Source organism: Taudactylus pleione, unplaced genomic scaffold, assembly GCF_031769625.1.
Source record: "Taudactylus pleione unplaced genomic scaffold, aTauple2 ptg000117l, whole genome shotgun sequence".
In the NCBI taxonomy this organism is placed as follows: Eukaryota; Metazoa; Chordata; class Amphibia; order Anura; family Myobatrachidae; genus Taudactylus; species Taudactylus pleione.
The window spans coordinates 1391504-1412613 of NW_028284519.1; the positions used below are offsets into that span (position 1 = coordinate 1391504).

The following is a 21110-nucleotide window of genomic DNA, read 5'->3' on the forward strand; positions in this document are numbered from 1 at the left end:
GCAGGAGTGCTGGGACTGGGAGGGGAAGAGATAACAGACTGGTAGAATGTGTGCTGGGACTGGGAGAGGGGTGCTGGGGCTGGCAGAGGGAGCAACAGCTCTTTTTTAGATTTATTGTTATTTTAGTTTCCAAATTAACAATACAGATGAATAAATAATAACAATGAGAAATAAATGGCAGAGACAAAAAAAATGCAAAAGACACTGATGGCGAGGACAGAAATAAACATTGGGAACATGTAAAATACTAGAGATAAACTTATATTTAATTGTGTCCTGTTTTTACACTTACAGATTAACTGTTTCTTCCTTTTAACAGGCATTAATTACTGCTCTGTACTGTGGCTTAGCAGGTAAATAGTAAGTTAAAGGGAGGAGAGAAGGGAGGAAGTAGGAGGAGGAGAAGTGATACCAGGAGAAAGCTTGCACTGTTGCAGACAAAGCCTCCTGTTGTGTAATTCGCTCTGCTGCAAGGAACTTAACTGTCTGTAAGTGAGAAAAGAATGTTAACTATATTATACATGTTGAATTTTGTGTATTAGCTGTCTAATAGTACTACTACAGTAACTGACATGTTAAGAATTTTCTTGTGTTTGCTTTGGGTGTGTCTTTGGTTAATCAATTTCAGACAGACCCTAAAAGAGGTTGCATTGAATGTATCATATAAATCTGCTCTATACCTACAAAATATTGTTATGTGCAAGTTGGATAATAATAAGGGAAGAGTCATGTACAGATAATATCATGTCAGATATATATGAAATACCCTGTGCAATGAGGGCACAACGCAATATTCTGAAACTAAATTACAGGGATACTTTGTTGCAGAGCGATTACTGTACATGCATACAAGTTACACTCATTACTGCCTCATCAGACGATGCAGCACTACAAATTCTATCATGTCCTGTTTAATGAATTTTGATAAGTGTATTTTGGGGGTGATTCATGGTCTGACGCTGTTGCTATTGCAGCTGCTACAATGGTAGCAGCTGCGATCGCACTGTTATGGTAATGCAGAAGGAGGCATCACGCCTCCTCTATGCATTTCTGTTCCTTGCTGTGTCCATGGACGCAGCATCGGAAGATCTGCGTGATTCTCTGCTAGCTGAATTACATCATTTCTTCTGGAGTAGTTTATGCTGCGTATTTGGTCTAATATGTATCCGACTCCAACTTAACATTGGCCCCTGAGTATTTTATGGTAATCAGGACCTGATTCAAAGCAGCACGCGATCCGCATGCAATACTGGTGTTTATGTAGTTTCGATTTTTGGCAGCTGTGCATGCGCAAAAAATTCTAGAAACTTGTACATATGGCGCATGCGTTACACACGTTACACAGAGTGAGAAATTCTCTCGCTCTCGGGCTCAATACAAAAGGGGCGGCTGTCGATGGTGATCGACAGCTTGTACCGTTTTGTAGGGGGGGTGGCTGGCCAAACGGAGGCATTCCCGAAGTAACACCTGCCATTTGCGGGCGGCCCCACTGACATCACACAGTGGTAAGCTTCTGGCTCTATTAGAGTCGAAAGCTCACTGGGGCTTGCGGCAGACGAGACCCTACCACAAGGGTCTCGTCACAAGCCCCGATGGTCGCGATGGTCTTAACCATCGCGACCATCAACCTGGCTGCTCGCTAAAGCTGTGGGTGGTCACCCACAGCTTAGCGAGCGGCCTATTAGGCCGGCTCATTACAGAGAAGCGGCCGCCCTCATTCAGAGCAAGCGCTCTGAATGAGGTCCAGTGTACGCACAAAGGCGCTGTTGCGATTGAGATGGACGGTATCAGAAATGTTGTAGAAAAGTGATGGGCGTTCTTCGGAGGTGGCTAGAAATGCACCCAAATATGGTCTGTTCAGTGGGCATATTAAGGGAGTGTTGCAGGAATGTAAATGGAACCGTTCAGATGCACAGCTGCAGGCCATGGTCAAACGGAGCAACTGCAGCTGCCATAGGGCTGGTGCAAGTATCTATGGTGTGACCGATGGTGGCGTCTATGAACACACTAATCGGTATTACTGTGTGCATGGATGCTGACAGTGGGCGTCTCAGTCATTGCGCATTTGGCTACACAGATATACAGCAGAGAAATAGCATGTAGCAGCATTTGTATACAGTCGCAGAGTATATAGCGGCATTTGATGCTGCGTGCACTTTTGCATCCACCTCTGAAGCAGACCCTCTGTCATTTTTTCCATGGAAAACAAATTAGAAAGTTTTAGTTTACACAAACACTTGTTAAAACATCATGTCTACATATGGGCAGTTTCAAAAAATTATATTGTCTCGGACAGGTATAGACTGAGGGTTAGGGACACATTTGTTAATGGGATCATTGGCCAAATGAACAGATAATTGTACAGGTCACGCAGGCACACAAAAGCCCCGGCGTCCGGCGGAAGTAGCCGGATATGGGTGGAGGAGCGGAAGGAGCCGGACATGGGTGGAGGAGCGGAAGGAGCCGGACATGGGTGGAGGAGCGGAAGGAGCCGGACATGGGTGGAGGAGCGGAAGGAGCCGGACATGGGTAGAGGAGCGGAAGGAGCCGGACATGGTGGAGGAGCAGGTTGCGGGGACAAACGCCATCTGAAGATAGCGAATTGCTCTCACAGTCAAGCTCCGAAAATACTGTATTTTCGGAGCTTGATGAATTCTGTCCCCATACTATGGGGACAGTGGGCCATTCCGGAAGAGAAAGGTAAGCAGAAGATATCTGTGATCTCTCCTGAATTACCTTTTTAAAAATGGCCTGAAAACTTAATTTGTACAAAAGCAGGTGAACAGGGGCGTATCTATAATGGGTGCATGGTGTGCGGGGCACACGGGCCCCCGGGTCCAGGGGGGCCCTGTGCCGCACATCCTGCACACATATTATTTAAAACTGAACTGTCCGTGGTCCCGCGTCGGGTGTCAGCGCTGCACAGAACACCAGAAAATGATAGACTCCTAAAGAGTCAAGGAGTCTATTTAACAAACAGTAAGTAGTTCCCTAATTAAGGATTAAAGCTGTCCTTTTATGCAGTGAATGGGACATCACATTGTACCACTGGGTAAAATCACTGTGCATAGCATTTCCTCCATTTAGTGTCGACACAGGGTTGCCGACATTATGGCTGCCCCTTCCGGGAGGGAGCAGCCAGATCGGCATGGGCGGAGGCATGACCACACAGTCGCATAACTTTGGCCCCGCTACACAATGCCGCTATTACCGGCATTGTGAAGCAGGAGGCTGGGCCAAAATGATATGTTCAGTGTGAATCGTGTCACCGCCCCCCCTCCCCTGCTGCAGGGGTATCTCTTGTTACTGCAGGGGGGGGGGCGGTGAGGCTTGCCTGCCTTTCCGGGGGGCCGGGAGCGGGAGGGTAGGCAAGTATGTGTCAAGATTAGGCTGTCAGTTAAAACAGGGGTTCCCAAACTCATTCCTCAAGGCACCCTAACAGTCCAGGTTTTAAGGATATCCAAGCTTGTGCATAGATGGTATAATCAAACTGTCTGAGGGGCTAATTAAGTCACCTGTGCTTAAGTATGGATATCATGAAAACCTTCACTGTTAGGGGGACTTGAGGACCGAGGTTGGGTACCACTGAGTTAAAAGCAAATCTCCCTTTCAGAGGAGGGAAGTTTTCACTTTCTCAGAGGAGCCCCAGCATAGTACATTGCAGTGGTACTTCATTATGTATCTCTGCAATAGTGTCAGTTAGCTCTGACCTCCAATGGTAAATAGACCCCTTTGGGGCATATTTTTATTAAAATATGTGTTCTGCCCCCAAATATTAAGAATCCTTATTACCGCACATTGCGACAATAAAGATTTCTTTATTTCCATTTAAATGTATCAATTGAAATTGCCAGGAGACAGGCTCAGACATGAGCCCGGCCCAGCCATCAGAAAAAAGCAAAGTGAATCTTAGTACTCCCTCGCGGTTATTGTGTGTGCGCAGTTTTCAAGCCGTACATGCGCAATGCGTTAAACCTGCAATGTGCTTCAAGACCTTCTGCAGCCTACTGGAAAGGGATCGCCAATCCCTCTCCGGCAGGGCTGCCTCATTGTACGTAATGGGCTAACGCCATCTGAAGATGGCGTTCGTCCACGTAGGCAAGATCCGCAGTGCAAATCAAAAAAGGAAACCAAGTGATGTTATACAATTGCGCCTAGGCTGCTCTAGTTAAACTTCTTCCGAAAGAGGAGGTATCCTAATTAACCTCTTATGAAACTTAAAGCAAATGTGAAAGTAGTTATACCTGAGCTCCTACTATCTAGACTATAGTATATAAGCAAAAAAGTTTACTTATCTTTCCAAGATACATTTGGCTGTTTATAGCAAGCTTAAGGCGGACACTGATCCCTGCAACTATAGCAGACTTTATGACCTATATAACTTGTTTCATATAGATATATGTATGTTTTGTCAATTGTGAGTCACGTATACTGGTATTAGGAACTATTTTTATTCAAACTGTACTATAATCCGAATTTACAATATTGTGCCCTATACAATAAAGTACTATTTTTATTTCTATAATCGTAGACTGTATTTTATTTATATTTTATTTTTATTTATATTTTTATTTATATTTCCTATTCCAAGTCTAAAAGAGGTGTCTAAAGTGAGCGCTGAGAACATATTGGGCCTGATTCAGAGCCGCTCGTAAGCGGCCGCTCGTTCGTTCCGAGCGATGTTTGCCCAACTGTGCATGCGTACGGATTGTAATACACATGCGCGAACCAGTCAGTGCGGCCGAAAATCGTTTGTTCGCTAAATAGCAAATGCCTGCAATTTTGAGTGAAAGGAGGAGGCGTATGTGGGTGGTAACAGGGGAAGGTGCTTGAAAACGGGGAGTGGAGATCCGAACGCAGGCGTGCTTAAAGGTCAAAACGGGCGTTTTATGGGTGTGCATAATTAATACAGCAGCGTCACTGACCACGTCACTGGGTTATTTTATAGCCAGAACTGCTCGCAAATTTGTGGTAGGAAAAACCAACCACAAGAATAGCGAGCAGTTCATACGCTGGTCGATGTACTCGATTAATCTAATAAATAGCGGACATGCCATATGATGCGAGCGGCCAGGGGGCGTTTTTATAAAAAAAACGACTGCATATTTTGTTAGCTCGTTCAGACATAGAGGCGGCAACAGACCGCAAACAGCGAACGGTTCATTTGAATAGCCACCCCCTTTTTCTGAACGAGCGAGCGCTAATAGCGACCGGCTCTGAATCAGGCCCATTGTGTGTTACTCTTTCCCTTAAAGCAATATAAATAGTATCCCTAATGACAAGTTCTCAATAGCCACCACAGAGAGGCATCTGTGGGAAGCGCAGCCTTATCTTGTATGTTTGTTTCCAAATACCTGATACTGAAATTGCGTCCTCTTTGTGTACGGTATCTACCACAATAAATGGTAAAGTGTGCGAGTTATGCAGATACACTCTTATCTTATGAAACCATCTCTACTAACATTTCAATGTGTTGACCTCTTATTGAGAGTGGATTGTGAAGAATGCATTGGAATTTTTTGCAATTCCATTATTCACATGTGATGACAGGAGAGCACATTACATAACCCTGACATATTGCACATTTCTCTGCCTTTGTTTAATAAAATGATTGTCCATTACATTTCCACATGCTGTGAACTTTTTCCAAGGTTAATTTTTGTCACTTCATGTCAGGTAAAAGTTTAACATTCACATATATTTTAATCTCAACATCTATACCTTGATGAATAAACGGCTTGAACAAAAAGCCATAAAGCTGCCCATTTTTTCTTTAAGTTGGAAGCATACAACCTTTAGGATTTTATCCGTTATTGGCATGCATATACCAGTAGATGTGGTAGCCAAGATAAACTGTTGGTTTAAGCACATTGCTTTTGGACATATATACCGTCAATACCTTAGGAAACTTTACAAACTGTGCTCAGCAAGTTTCTGAGGGGAATGAGTTACTACAGGGGTGAGCGGGGATAAAGTATTACTACAGATGTGAAGGAGGGGAATGTGTTACTGCAGAGGTGAGGGTGGGTAATATGTTACTTCAGATGTGAGAGAGGGATTGTGTTTCTACATAGGTGAGGGAGAGGAATGAAAAATGTTTTACAACATGGGTGAGGGAGTGACATGTTACTACAGATGTGACTGATGATGATGTGCTACCACAGAGGTGAGGGAGTAGAATATGTTAGTACACAGGTGTTGGAGGGTAATGACTTACTATAGCAGTGAGGAAGGGGATGCATTACTACTATATAGGTGAAACTGGGCAAAGCAGCCAGTAGACTGTGTGTGTATGTGTGTATATATATATATATATATTATGGGGGGTTGGGTATGGGATGTCGGCGCTCAGGATCCTGCGAGGCAAAATCCCGACGCCGGTATTCCAACTGGGTTACAATCCCAATATAGGGAGGTAAGTATACTACCCTTCCCCTAACCCTCCCTGCCGAGAGCCTAACCTTCCCTCCCCGCAGCCTAAATGCAACCACCCCTAATGCTAATCCTTCCCCCTAACCCCAATACTTACCATCAGGATGCCGGCACTCTCAGAATGCCGACGCCGGAATCCCGGCAGATGGGATATATATTCATTCATATATATATATATATATATATATATATATATATATATATCTCTCTCTCTCTCTCTCTCTCTCTCTCTCTCTCTCTCTCTCTCTCTCTCATCACAAATGTCTTTACACTCACTGTACTATATTGCATCATCAGGGGTGCTCTTCTCAAATTGCATATAGGCTTCACCGTCTGATATGTGCAGGTCCTTTGTATTCAATAATCGAAAGGCACTCACAAGTCTTGGTATCCAAAATAGCAAACTTTTCCTTCATAGAAAGTGTTCTAAGATCAATGTTTGATCACCACAGGGATCTTAGGGCCTAATTCAGAGATGGACGCTAAAGCGGTCGCAGCTGCTTTTTTGTACACAACGCAGCTGTGAAAACATGCTAATGTTTGGAAAGATCACCTGAGCAGAAAGGCACCCACTGCTGCCTACCTACATGTGTGCAACAATGCATACCTGCGTAAATATCGGTACCATCAACGCACATCAGCGGCTATCCTGCCTTTGCGGCAAGTCTGACCAGCTGCAGGCTCAGGAGCTCTCCTTTCATGCAGAGGGCTCTAATGCTCTGTATGCACTTGCAGTGGCTAATTTATGCATGCCCATGTAATGGCGTTTAAACCGACCGGCACGCCTGCGGTTTCTGACCACTCCCTGTTATCATCCCCAGATGCTGACAGCCTGTCACTCACTTTGCAATGGATTATTATGTGCGTCCATAATCACAGTGCGATTGCTTCGCAAGTGCAGTACGGCTTATACGCATGCTCAATGGCAAACAGTTGCACGATCTGCGTGAAAAATCGCATTAGTGTCCATCTTTGCATCAGCCCCTTAGTCATGATCATAAGTCCTATTCCAGTGGACCTGTGATTATGATTAAGATTCCTATGTGGATCAAAACATTGATCTTATAGCCCTCTTCATGGAGTAAAAGTTTGCTATTTTGGATAACTAGAGATGATATATATCTACCTCTTGTTCGGGAAACTCCCAAATCTCGGGTGACTCTCTCAAACACCAAAAATAGTAGCAAATCTTTTGCAATCAGTGCCTCCTGTGACTACTCCTGCCCACTTCCCGGGTGAAGTGGCAGATCTGTGGATTGATGTGTTTCATGCTGAATCACATTATCATAGATTCCCCTCACTTTACAATGCTGTCAATCACAGCTTTGTATAGTGGGGGAGGAATCACAATGATGTGATAACAGCACAATGCCCACTTGACTGCACCACGTTCCCCTTGCACCTTTGACCTGGCTGAATGCTCCTAGAGGGGATGGCTATGATGTCATCACGTATGAAGTGAATTATATATCATTAATGAAGTGGCATATAATCAAGAGAGGATAGTTTACAGTGTTTTTAAAAGTGTTTTAAAAATAAATAAATATCCCTTGTCCATATAATGAATTACAAACACTTCCATCTGTCATTTACTACTTCATAATCCAATGAGAACAAAAATAAGTGTCACACAAGGGGGTCCAGGTGCCAGGTCCCCGTTATCAGGTCTGGCTGTGTCCCCTTACTGCCTTCTGTGTCCCCGCTCGCCTGCGGCATCCCAAATACCTGTTTCCCACTGTTGCGCTCTAACACATTGACAACATGGAGCACGCACAGTATGTTGGTCTGCGGCCATCTTGGAACAGGGAATGAAGCCTCGCTGAAAGAAGCTGGAGTCTGTGCAGTAGCGCACTACACTTTTAACGTGTTCCAGCAAATCTACTGTAATATTTGCTTCACTACTTTCTGTTCCAGCCTGTACCAGTTATCTGCTTCAGTTTTCTGCTTCGGCCTGTTCCAGTTTCCTGCACCAGTATTGCTTCCCAGCATTCAGTCCTGATACATTCCTGCAGGCTGCTTCAGTAATGCTTCTGTCACCCAGTTCCAATGTTTCCTGCAGCCTGCTTATATTGTGCTATAGCACCTAATTGCAGATTCTCCAACAGCCTGTTCCAGTTGTGCACCTGGTTTATTTGTATTACTGCAGTCTGTTCCAGATTTACCAATGTATTATTAATGTATGACTACTACTAACCTTACACCATGTCTCAGAATCTGTTCCTTATCTTAGCATTAGGCTTCTATTACTACTAGTGATGGTGACCTGCAGGAGGAGTAGCATTATTAAGCCACCGAGCTTTAATCACACTCCAGCCCATACAGCTTGCCCAAGAGGCCCCAAACCAAATCCACAAACTCCAAGTGCCATGACAAATTGCTTTAGTGATGTATGCAGGTGAAATTCCATGCTTTCAGGTAGAGCTGTGGCTGTTCATGCGTGAAGGGAATGCAAAATGATGATGGGGGAGGATTGCTATTGCATGTCTGTTGCGTTGTCTGTGAGAAATATTAGTTCTTCATATTATATAGAACAAACAATGGAACTGAAATGTAGACAACCGTCTTGCATTTACCTGCAATGTAAATGAATCCATCACCTGGACTCATTATCCCCAAAATGACTGAATAAGTCGTAGGGACTGTATTGCTTTCTTTTGAATTTTGTAAAAAAAAAAAAAAAAAATTGATATTTTTATTGCTTGCTTTTTGCCAATTCCATCAATTTGGGTAGATTTTTCAAGTGATGGTTATCGGTAATACTATTTACATAGGGATATGATGATTTTTTTGTTCTTATTTTACCTTTTTTTTTTGTTCATGCAGTTTCCATTAGCAACAGCATCGCTACAGGGACATATACTTTTATTATCTATTGCTGCTGGTTGTGATTATACTGTACAACAAAGACTTTTAATTTGTTTATTTTCTAAAACTAGTCATGCTTTACTAATTTGAGGTCAAGAAAAACGAATATGACTTCAGAATGTTTTTATTAGCTTTAGTTTTTAAGCTACATTACTTGTGCTATATGTACTTCAGTAATATAGTCATAGGGGGCGATTCCTTTTCAACGCGATGTTGAATAGCCTTGGGGAGGGAGCTCCTGCAGCTACTCAGTTCAACGCGCTGTTTGGGCACGCTAAGGATTTTTTCTCGCACCCCCCTGGGGATGCGAGAGGAAATCCGACCAAAGTGCCAGGCGTGCAGCTGTTTTTCTGCATAGCGCGGCGCTAACAGCCGCGCGCCCGGCACTTTGGTCAGAGAATGCCGGTTAACGTGCCTTAACACCCTTGTTAAGGCCAATAACCGGCGTTCTCCGACCATACAGCGCACTGTATTAACTAGCTCCGGGAGCTCGCTCCCGGCGCTATTCAATGCGCATTGAATTGAATCGCCCCCATAGTGTGAAACTATTTTATAATAATCTAGTATTTTCTTGATATAACATAAATAACAGTTGTTTCAATTCAATCAATCTGTTACGGTTCTCGCACTGTTGTGTAAAGGTGCCTACACACTTAGCGATATTTTACACGATTTGCCCGAATCCGACGCATCGTGACGACAAATCGTGTAAAATATGATCACGAAGCCGACGTGTATCCCCGCAGGTCGTAGATCGCATCTTCAGATCTGCCGTGCTGTAGGGCAGATCTGACAATCTCAGTCACGATGCACTGGAAGTGTTAGGAGGCAAGATAGATCGTTTCTCACATTGGACAGTTTTTAACACCAAATCGTACCCAAGAGTGCCAGGGAGAGTTCAAGGGAAATTGTACATGATGTCGGATCGTGAGCACATCGCCAAGTGTGTAGGCTTCTTAAGTCCTCTAGAGCCAGGGAGAAGATCTTCCAACAGCCACCCACTGTTCCCTTAGTGAATTACTTATATACCGGTACATATGTGGCCGACTGGACTTACGCCTCCAGCAGTAGAGGCTTACACACCGACGAGAGACCGCAGTACTGCTGACCAAGAACACAGCAGAGATAAGGAGTGGCAGTCCTTCCACTACTGGTACTAACTGGAGTGCTAGTGAATGGGACAAGAACTGATGATATCGGTAGGGCCGCCCCCAAAAGGCAAGCGTTCCTTCGGGAACGCCTCCGTTTGGCCGGCCATGCCCCCTGCCCGCCTCCCAAACGGGGCGAGCTGTCACTCACCATCGACAGCTCGCCCCCTTTGGTGCGAGACCCCTAGCGACGGAGCGCCCGTTCGGGTCTCGCGCATGCGCACGTCGCAGCCGGCTCTGACGTGCGCATGCCCAGTGAGGGAACATCGACACGGTTGCGAGCGTTCAGCGCTTGCGACCGGGTCTGAATGACCCCCTGAGTTTAATGCGTAAAGCGGGCAGAAGAATTTAGCTTCAATCAAAAAGAGGACTATGATGGACATTTTTTTTCCATGGTCTACTTTGACTACATGTCCTGCAACGCCAAAATTCCCTAGTACTGTATTTAACAAGCTACCCTTACATCATAAATTGGCTATATCTCAGAACCGAGAGCTAACTAAAAGTTTTAAATGTCATAATCGTTACAGTAGTAGTATCTATTTTCATGTTGGAAATATTTTCACTGTGTTATCAGAGATACCGTAGGGGGAGATGTGCTAAGCTCTGGAAAGTGATACTTTGGAGAGTGATAAACTACCAGCCACTCAGCTCCTAATGTTACAGGCTGTGTTTGAAAATGACAGTTGGGAGCTGATTGGTTGTAGTTTATCACTTTCCAATTTATCACTTTCCAGAGCTTAGTACTTGATGCTAAACATGATCTCTTTTCCATATTTTTTTAATGCATATGATCTATGATTGATATCTATAGTGATGTGCCTCTCAGTGATATTTACTAGATAGTGTAACATATAGAATATCGCTCTGCTGGTTGTATATTGTATATTATGCATTGGTTTTTATGCCAGGTCTAGTCCTTTTTCACCACTGCAGGTATTGTATTATGTATGTTTAGGTTTTTTTTTATTGCACGGTGTATCCTTGTGTATTTATTTATATAAATGTGTAAATGATGCTGTGCATGATGCGGGATCTCAACCATTGTCTCAGTTCTGGACTGGAAGAGAAGGCGGGAGCCCGACGACATGCACGCTCTGGGTTTACAGGTATTTATAGTTCACTTCATTTCTTTTTGTATGAGCACCCTGATGAAAATGTACTCACTGCATTGAAACTTAGGGTATATTGAACCAATCTCTAGTTTCCGTATTTAGATTATAATATATTATATATAAAATTAATTGGTCTGTTTTGTTTGGTTATGCATTCGGACACTCCTGCACCGATTACGATGAAACCAACGCGTGGTGGTTCATTTGGATCCTTGCCAGATTTTAGGGGGGGTTGAAGTCCTGGTCGGACCTCCCGTTGGTGAACGCTGGACAAAACTCTGAATTGGGGAGCCTGTTCTAAACCTTTCACTGGATGGATTTGGATGACATCATATAATTTGGACGAAAACTTCACAAAGTGCTAACATTGGATCCCAGAAGACATACTAGGGGGTTGAGGTCACGGTCAGACCTCCCGTTGGTGTATGCTGGGCAAAACTTTGACCCGGTAAGCCTGTTCTGAGCTTTCCTTTTGGATTAATTTGGACAATTGGATCCCAGAAGACAAACTAGGATGGGGTAGGCAATAAGTGGCCCCCCAGCTGTTGTAGAACAACACATCCCAGCCTGCCCTGCCACAGTTTTGGTATTTGACCATGCTAAAACTATTGCAAGCCATGCTGGGATTTGTAGTTCAGCTGGAGGGCGGCTTTTTGCCCATCCCTGAACTAGGGGATTGAGGTCCCAGTCGGACCTCCCATTGGTGTACACTGGGCAGGACTTTGACCCGGGGACACTGAGTAGAACTTTGAACTTGGGAGCCTGTCCTGAGCTTTCTGCAGGATGAATTTGGACAAAAATGTCAAATAGTGGTAACATTGGATCCCAGAAGACATACTTGGGGGTTGAGGTCCCGGTCAGACCTCCAATTGGTGTATGCTGGGCAGAACTTTGACCCGGGGAGCCTGTTCTGGGCCTTTCACTGGATGAATGGATGAAAATGTTCACAGAGGGGTGAAAATTGGTCTGGGGTGCCTAACTTAATAACTTGAAGATTATGTCCTGGTTGGACCTCCCGTTTGTGTACGCTGGGCAGAACTTTGACCCAGGGAGTCTGTTCTGGGACTTCCGCTGGATGGATTTGGATGAAAACTTCAGAGGGGTGGCGATTTGAACCCGGGTAACCTCTGGTACTTCAGCTAGTGTATGTGTGTGTGTGTGTGTGTGTGTGTGTGTGTGTATGGGGCACTCTATGGGTGAGGAAATACTGACACGGGTGCCCTCCATAGTGGGCTCCTACACAGGAATCACTGCAATATATAGGTCCATAGGCATTTCAGCGCCTTTATTGTTGTTGTTGTTGTTATAAAGCTTTTGTACTAAGCTTGATAAAAGTGCCAATAAGGGCGCTGAAACGTCGCTTCACATAGCTATGTGTTATTTTTTTCTATGGAGTGCCGCCTATGGACCATTTATTTATATATCAGTAGACAGATGGCGGCACTCCACGACTGTGTTTTCTGATTAATACACTTTAATCCAAATCAGAAAACACAGTCGTGGAGTGCCACCATTTGTCTTCTGCTATACGCGACCTGGTGGTCCATGGAATGCACCCACGCCATTACTATTTCATACTATGTGAGTGCCGGGACTTTGTTCTTGTGTGCGTACACACACACACACACACACACACACACACACACACAAGCAGGCTTGGCAATCTTCCTTTGCAGAGTATACTGTGGGTGCCCTCCACGGAAATAGAATAAACAGCATGCAGATGGCGGTGGCACTCCAAGTAATTAGTCACTAAGACCGGATATTCCTGACGAAGGTCCGCAAGAACTGAAACGTTGAAATTAAACATTATTGAGGTCTGATGACCCGGTCTTAGTGACTAATTACTTGGAGTGCCACCGCCATCTGCATGCTGTGTGTATGTATGTATGTGTGTGTGTATATATAATATATATATATATATATATATTATATGTGTGTGCATGCATAGAAAAAGTCTTGAAGAAATGCACGTAATTTTGGGTGTTTGACAAAATACTGATCTATATAATAACTAAGCTGTATGCTTTGGTGCCACAAGGGCTGCCTAACAATGAATGCAAAGACAGTCCCATAAATACACACAAAGGCGCCAAAATTAGAAGAAAGTTTTGTTCACTGAAAGCAGCAGATGTATAAGTATCCCTGTCAAGCTCAATCAGCCAGTTGATATCTCCACAACAACAACTAGATACAGCTGTGCCTCTGCTCATTGCTTTGAAAATCTTTAGAGGAAACGTCTGTGTTAGATCACATGACCCTTCTCCTAGCAACAGATAACTGGCATAAACAACAAAAAAAGCAGTGTCTATATATCCTACACAGACTGTTTGTCCTCCATACTATACATGCTTAACTATGTGGACTATACTTATATCTTCACTTATAAGAAAAAGTGAATGTTCAGTGCGCTACATCAAGGCATCTTCATAATAATTCAAAACTTGGTACAAAAAGTGCTGAATCAGCCCAATAATTATTATCTCATTCATAGCTACTGTAGCAGGCCATTGTGCCGGTATCCACCGATAACACTGTTATTTATTCTAAATGTAAGTTTGAGAAATAATTTTACTTTACTATTGTATGACTACACGAATATTTGTGACAATATCTTCCGGATAGTGTTTATTGGAGAATTGTACGTATAATAAATAATATAACCTTTTTATACTAGTAATTTGCATATTTTATAATGGTGTTTAGGAACTATGGGTTACTGCTGTTTTTATTTTGCATGCTAAGGACCTGCACAGATCTAAACTGCTGTTCCCGTATTTGTTAAGACCACTATGGGGCCTATTCATCATTGGAGGCCGCATGGCCCCTGATGATTAAGTACTGATCTCATGGCGAGGGATACTTAAGTATCCAACTCGCAGCGGGGGAAACTTTGCACTGGAGCATCATTGCTCCAGTGTGGGGACAGCTGCTCCAAAAAGCAGCTGTCCCCTTAGTTAGTATCGCAGCTGCGTTACTTACCTCCTCCCAGTCAGCGCGACTACACATGCGTGACCCAAGGCCATGCATGTGCAAAGTCGCCGCGGGGAGGTAGTGAGAAGGCGGTGGAGGGATCCGCTTGGATCCCTCTTCGCATCCCCAGAACTCCTTTCCATAGGAAGGAACGGGGATCTGAGAACAAGCGCCATCTGAAAATGGTGCTTGTTCTCGCAAACAAACTCAGAAAACTTTCAGTTTTTGGAGTTTGCTTAATATCAGGTGGTCCATTTGGGACCCCTCATGATGAATGGCTCGGTAACTAAAATATGTGTTTCTGCATGGTTACCGGGGCATTTATCAACTATGAATAGGCCCCTATGGCTTTAAATATTTTATTAAGTCACTTCTTATTAAAACTCTTATTAAAAATCTTATCTTTTTATTGGTGTGGAATAGTTGAGTGATTTTTTTTTTTTTTTCATCCCCCTCCCCCCGTCTTTACCTATTAAAGAAGTGGTTCCGAAACTATCCTGAATCATGGCACCCTATAGCAGTGGTTCTCAAACTCTGTCCTCAGGACCCCACACAGTTCACATTTTCCAGGTCATCTGGCAGGTGCACAGGTGTAATCATTACTCACTGACACATTTTAAAAGATCCACAGGTGGAGCTAATTATTTAACTTGTGATTCTGTGAGGAGACCTGGAAAACATGCACTGTTTGGGGTCCTGAGGTCTAAGTTTGAGAACCTGTGCCCTAGAGTATTCAGCATGTTTTTCACAGCTCCCCAGGTCAAAAGTTTCTTAATGAGAAATTCAGAAAAATATTAAATTCAGTAAAATGATTGGCGGCCACCAGCACTAGTTTTACCTATCACATTGACCATAAATAATAATATTTGGTTCTAGATCATCAACCCGCGGCCCCCTGTGAGTGCCCTGTGGCATACCAGGGTGCCAATGCACCCAATTTGGGAACCACTGCATTAAGGAATATAATTAACATTCTGAAGATGAATATAATATTGATAATAATAATATTAATAATAATAATGGTGTCACAATGTTTGTGATAAAGAAAGCAATGATGCGGTTAATAGTTCCAGCATATGTAATGCTTGGTAGAAAAATCATATTTGTTAGATTCAATGGACAAGTCATGGCCATTGCTTAGCAACAGTCTCCTTCCTGCTCTTGGCACCGGCGCTGTTCCGGGCATTTCAGTTGATAGGCAAATTAGATGTTCTCTCGTATATTACCTGTACTGCGGCTTGTTAGAAGGGGACTGGTTCTCCAGACACTAAAAACATTGGCTCTTTGGGCTTTAAACTTGCCTCCCTGTCTCTCCTGTGCTTATGATAGGTATCAGCAACTGGGTCAGCAGAGACTATGGGCTTTATTCAGAGGCGGCCGTACGGTCTACGACCACACGGCCGCCTCGATGTTTGACCAGTGAGCATGCGCACGAGGGAGCTGGCTCCTTCGTGCACATGCGTGAGACCCGCTACGACCGACAGCGCCGGTCGTAGCAGGTCTCTTTCCAAAGGGGGCGAGCTGTCGATGTTGATTGGGGGGGTTGGCAGCCCAAATGGAGGCGTTCCCATGGGAACGCCTTCCGTTTGGGGGAGGCCCCACTGACATCACTAGTGATGTCAGTGGAGAGCTTCCGGCTCTGACAGAGCCAGAAGCTCTCCGGGGCTTACGACAAGTGAGACCCTACCCTAGGGTCTCGTCGTAAGCCTCGATGGTCGCGATGGTCTTTGACCATCGCGACCATCACGATAGCGGTCGTTAGAGCTGTGGGTGTAAACCCACAGCCTAACGACCGAAACAGAGGCGGGCGGTCAGGATGCAAGCGGCCGCCCAGTTTCTGAGCGACCGCTTGCATCCTCCGACCGCCTCTGAATGAGGGCATATGTCCCTCTGTGTATTCCTCATTTTGGACCTGGTTTTACTTTTGGATTTTACTTCTTTATCACTCCTAGACCTCAGCTTGTCTTCTGGATCTCTTTCTTACTGCCAACCATGCCTTGTGTATTCTTGTCTTGTCTATCACCAGCCCTGACCGCTGCCAGTTCACAGGACTTTTGACTATTCTATCTGCTGTTCTCACTCTGACAATATTCTGTACCTAGTCCCTCCACTCTAACACAATGTAGACTTCCTTCAGTGTTCTGGTAGTGTCAAATGATACTGGCAAAACCAGAGGTAACAAGTTCCTTCTATCTGGAGTTGAAAACCTGGGGGCGTCCAAGTACACAAGCATATTTAGCATTAGGTTCATTTTGCTAGGTGAAGACCTCACAAAGCATTTCTAGGGTGCTTATTACCTCTCCAGTTATTGCCCTAACAATAATGAGAACAGTAACTTCTTGTACATGAATAAACACAGGTATCTGCAATATGGATGGAGGAGGAGTCCAAGCAATGTAGGACAGTTCAAGTTTGAGTGAGATGTATCAAGCCTTGAAGAGAGAGAAGTGGTGAAGTTGCCCAAAGCAACCAATTGTTACGAATCCCAATGCCTACTTCATGTGAGACCACAAGAACCTGGCTAGCAAGATCTTCACCAATAACAACTGCCCGTTGTTCCCTTAGAACTTGGATACGTTCACCGGTACTTAGGTGGCCACCTGGACTTATGCTCGGGGTAGTAGTGGCTCACATGGAGGTACAAGGTAATTCGATAGATGAAAGGTACAGTTGGAACAGATGCAGGTGATGGTAAGGCTTTGAGGAAAAGAAGAGTGGATATTTGACCAATGGTATGACTTGAAGTGGTTTAAAGTAGCACAGCAGCCGATGATGTGGCAGTAGTATCGATGGTGCGGCAATTGCTGTTGGTGAAATAGAGAGTCTAGACAATGACCTCTGAAGCCGATGGTGCGGCAATTGTACCGATGGATCGGCAATTGTGCCGATGGTGCGGCAATAGCCGTTAGTAAACAGTCTAGGTTTTGGCAATGGCTTTGGAAGCCGATGCTGCGGCAAATGTGCAGATGGTGCAGCAGTTGTGCCGATGGTGCGGCAATAGCCATTAGTAAACAGTCTAGGTTTTGGCAATGGCTTTGGGATCCGATGATGCGGCTATAGTGCCGATGGTGCAACAACACTGCCGATGGTGCAGCAATAGCCGTTAGAAAACAATGTAGGTTTTGACTGTGGTTTGGGAGCCGTATGAAGGCTGATGACAGCCCATTGGCTGCTTGATGTGGCTGGAAAGCTGTATGGAAGTTGATGAGCCGATGGTAGCACAGGGGCTGCTTGGTGCGGCTAGGAAGCCGTATGGAAGCTGATGAGCCGATGGCAGCACGGAGACTGCTTGGTGCAGCTAGGAAGCCGTATGGAAGCTGATGGCAGCATGCGGGCTGCTTGGTGTGGCTGGAAAGCCGTATGGAAGTTGATGAGCTGTATCACGAGGAGAAACAAACAAACTGACCATGCAGCAAAGCCGATGAAACTCAGACACGCTATAGTCGGCACAGCTGCAATAATCCAGTGAGTATAAATAGGCTGAAGTCCCAATCAGGTTTGCACTGTGGAATACATCACTTCCTGAGGCGTGCCGATCGTCTAGCAGCAGGAACAACTGAAGTAACCCTGTCCTGTCTGGACAACCTGTTTGAAGGATTCAAGTAGTGACTGCGACTTTAATCGGCTTTCAACTGTCATTTATCTAGAAATGTCTTTAAAATTAGTTAGAAGCTGATTAGATGCTTGGGCAACTTATTTACTTTATCTCCTTCCAATGCTTGATAATCTCCCCTAATATTTTTGGTTTAGGCAATTTGTAGTACAAGTAGTTACCCTTGTGTACAGTGTGTTACATTATTAAGTTATTCACATTTGCCACAGACACTGGCCAGCTCTAGAAAAAGATGTGCTCTGAAACCACTGATCAAAGGTCTGGATGGTTCTCAAGTGACTCTTCTATATAAGCTGTGATATAGAGTTAGTAGAAACAGTAGGCACCTTGTACCATTGAAATGGGCCAAGAAATTCTCCAAACAACTGGAACAATTCTTAACTTCTGGATTTCCAAACTGGACCTAGACTCCCTTTGGAATGGACCAGTCTCCCTCTGAATCTCTGACCATGCTCTGGATCTCTGGCAGTTTTATACATGGAAGACTCAGTGAGCCTGGCAGCTTTATCTAGTAACCCAGTAGTCTTCCTTTTGTAGCTCTTTTTGCAAGATTGACATCTTACTGTGTAAGGTTGACAACTTTTCTGTCAACTTCCCCTCTGTCCCAGGAAAGGGGAAATTAAGGAGTTGATCCTAAGTATTGGCACTCAAACTGATGTTATTGGTTGGTTGTTTTAATCCACTATCAAACTGAAATGAGGTAGTTGTCACGGATGTGATATAATATGTATGGAGGTGCACCCTTGAGAGTCAAACCAGAGTATATCATTGACAACTCTTCTGTCAAACCAGCAGCTTTCACATTGAGACAAGCAGCTCTCAATGAGAGGGGGTTGCAGTCCTTATTATTGCTTTTGGTCTCTTCTTAACTGTGTTTCCCTTTCTGTATTTGCACTCTTTACAGGACTTTTCCTTTCTCCAACAGGTTAGGTGAACTCAGTAGCCCTGCTGTCTGCCTCCTAATGGCTCTGCTTGGTCTGGCGGTGGGTTCCAGCAATAGCTAAGCCTATTTCCTTTATGGCCGCACCTTGTGCTTATCCACCTTGTGCCTTCTTATGGTGCTAGTGTCTGCACATTTGGCAGACTGTGACCCCCACATTTTGGTACTCGGGGATACAGAAGACATAACTGGGTTCTACTCCTGTTAGCTTAGAATAGGAAACTGAGGCTAAAGTGGGCACAGGTTCATCAACACTGGACAGTTGATGATTGTATACATGTTGCCTTGTTTGCCTAATTTCTAGTGCGACATACAGATGGTAGAGTCAGAATTTGTCATCAACAATATGAATGGATCCATTCTGCATTATGTCGGTTAAGACTGGTGGTAGAGATATATTTTACAGGTTGAGTTTGAAGCTGGTAGACACTTAGGGGACCCCGGTTCAAGTCTGAACATAATATGATTTAAATTTGTAATGTAGTATTTTAAGAGAACCTTTGGTTCAATGCTCTATTTACATTACAATGCTTCTATGAAAATGTCATATAGTTTCAATTCATTGTACATTTAGAATTAGAAATTCTTGTTTGTGATTCAGGTTTACTGTTCTCATTATCAAAAAGTATTGCATGTTAAATCCTTGTAGAACAGTTTTTTTTTCTTTTTTTAAGCTGATCCTTTTTATACTTTTAAGTTTGTACTTTTTTCTTTCTCTATCTATCTATCTATCTATCTATCTATCTATATCTATATATATATATATATATATATATATATATATATAATGATAGAAGCACTGAAGGAGTGTGGAATGGCTTCTATATTTGTCCCAGATTCCTGTGTTATGTCTTTTAAAACCCCCAGGAGAAGTCTGTTAGAAAAGCAGACTAGTAATGTTGGCTTCTGTGAAAAGCCGGAATGGGTCCTGGGGGTGTGGATGTGAGGAGAGGGTGGGCTCCATCCACAGGCCACTCCAGGTCTTGGGCCCTTCAGCCTTGCAGCAGGCTCATCAGGACTTGCACCTGGAAGTGGCTAATATATGCTGGGTCTAGTTATCGCTGAATGTCTCATACCTGGGAGAGCAGGCCTGCAGGTTAGCTTGCTCTGAGATGCTGCTGGCTACAAACCAGAAAGTACTGTGGACGGAGATTTATTTAGTGTTCCGTTTAGGAGGGAACTTGATGTCTAGTTAGTGCCCACAGGGCCGCAACTAGGGGGGGGCTGGAGGTGCACGTGCACCGGGTGAGCCGCTGTACCTGGTGCCAGTGACCTCCAGCCTGGCGCTGCAGAGAGGCTCCAAGCCGGACGTCCGCTGGTAATATTTATTACCAGCGGGCGCCCGGCTCCTTCTCTGCAGCGACGCGGTGTAGCCGGAGCCGGAGGCTGGAGTTCTCTCCCGAACTCCAGCTTCCGGCTCTCCCCACGGGCACTATGGGGGAGACGTCATGACATCTCCCCCATAGTTCCAAGGAGCAGCCGGCGGACCGGACGCGACGCTGGATGCAGGAGTGGGGTTCAAGGTAAGTATTTTTTTTTTTTAATAAGCTGCACTACAGGGGCATTATTATGGGGGCAGGGGCATTACCACAGGGGCATTACTATGGGGGCATAGGCAATAAGGGGCATTAATAATGGGGCATGAGCACTACAGGGGCATTACTATTGGGGCATGGGCACTACAGGGGCATTACCACAGGGGCATTACTGTGGGGGCATGAGCACTACAGGGGCATTACTGTAAGGGCACTACAGGGATATTACTATGGGGCATGGGCAATACAGGGGCATTACTATGAGAGCATGGGCACTACAGGGGCATTACTATGAAAGCATGGGCACTACAGGGGCATTAATATGGGAGCATGGGCACTACAGGGGCATTACTGTATGGTGGGCACTACAGGGGCATTACTACATTACTATGGGGGTATTAACATATGGGCATTACTATGGGGGCATTACAATATGGGCACTACTGCAGGGGGAATTACATGGGGGGCGCCAAATTACTGTCTTGCCCC

General features: G+C 44.6%; 1 protein-coding gene across 1 annotated transcript in view; it reads left to right on the top strand.

Annotated features, from left to right (window-relative positions):
• Positions 1–399: 399 nt before the first annotated feature.
• LPCAT2 (lysophosphatidylcholine acyltransferase 2) overlaps positions 400–21110 on the top strand; it is a 167482-nt gene continuing 146771 nt past the window's right edge. The window contains exon 1 of the mRNA XM_088471843.1: positions 400–488. The gene's annotated coding sequence lies outside the window, so the exon portion shown is untranslated. The remainder of the gene's footprint in view (positions 489–21110) is intronic.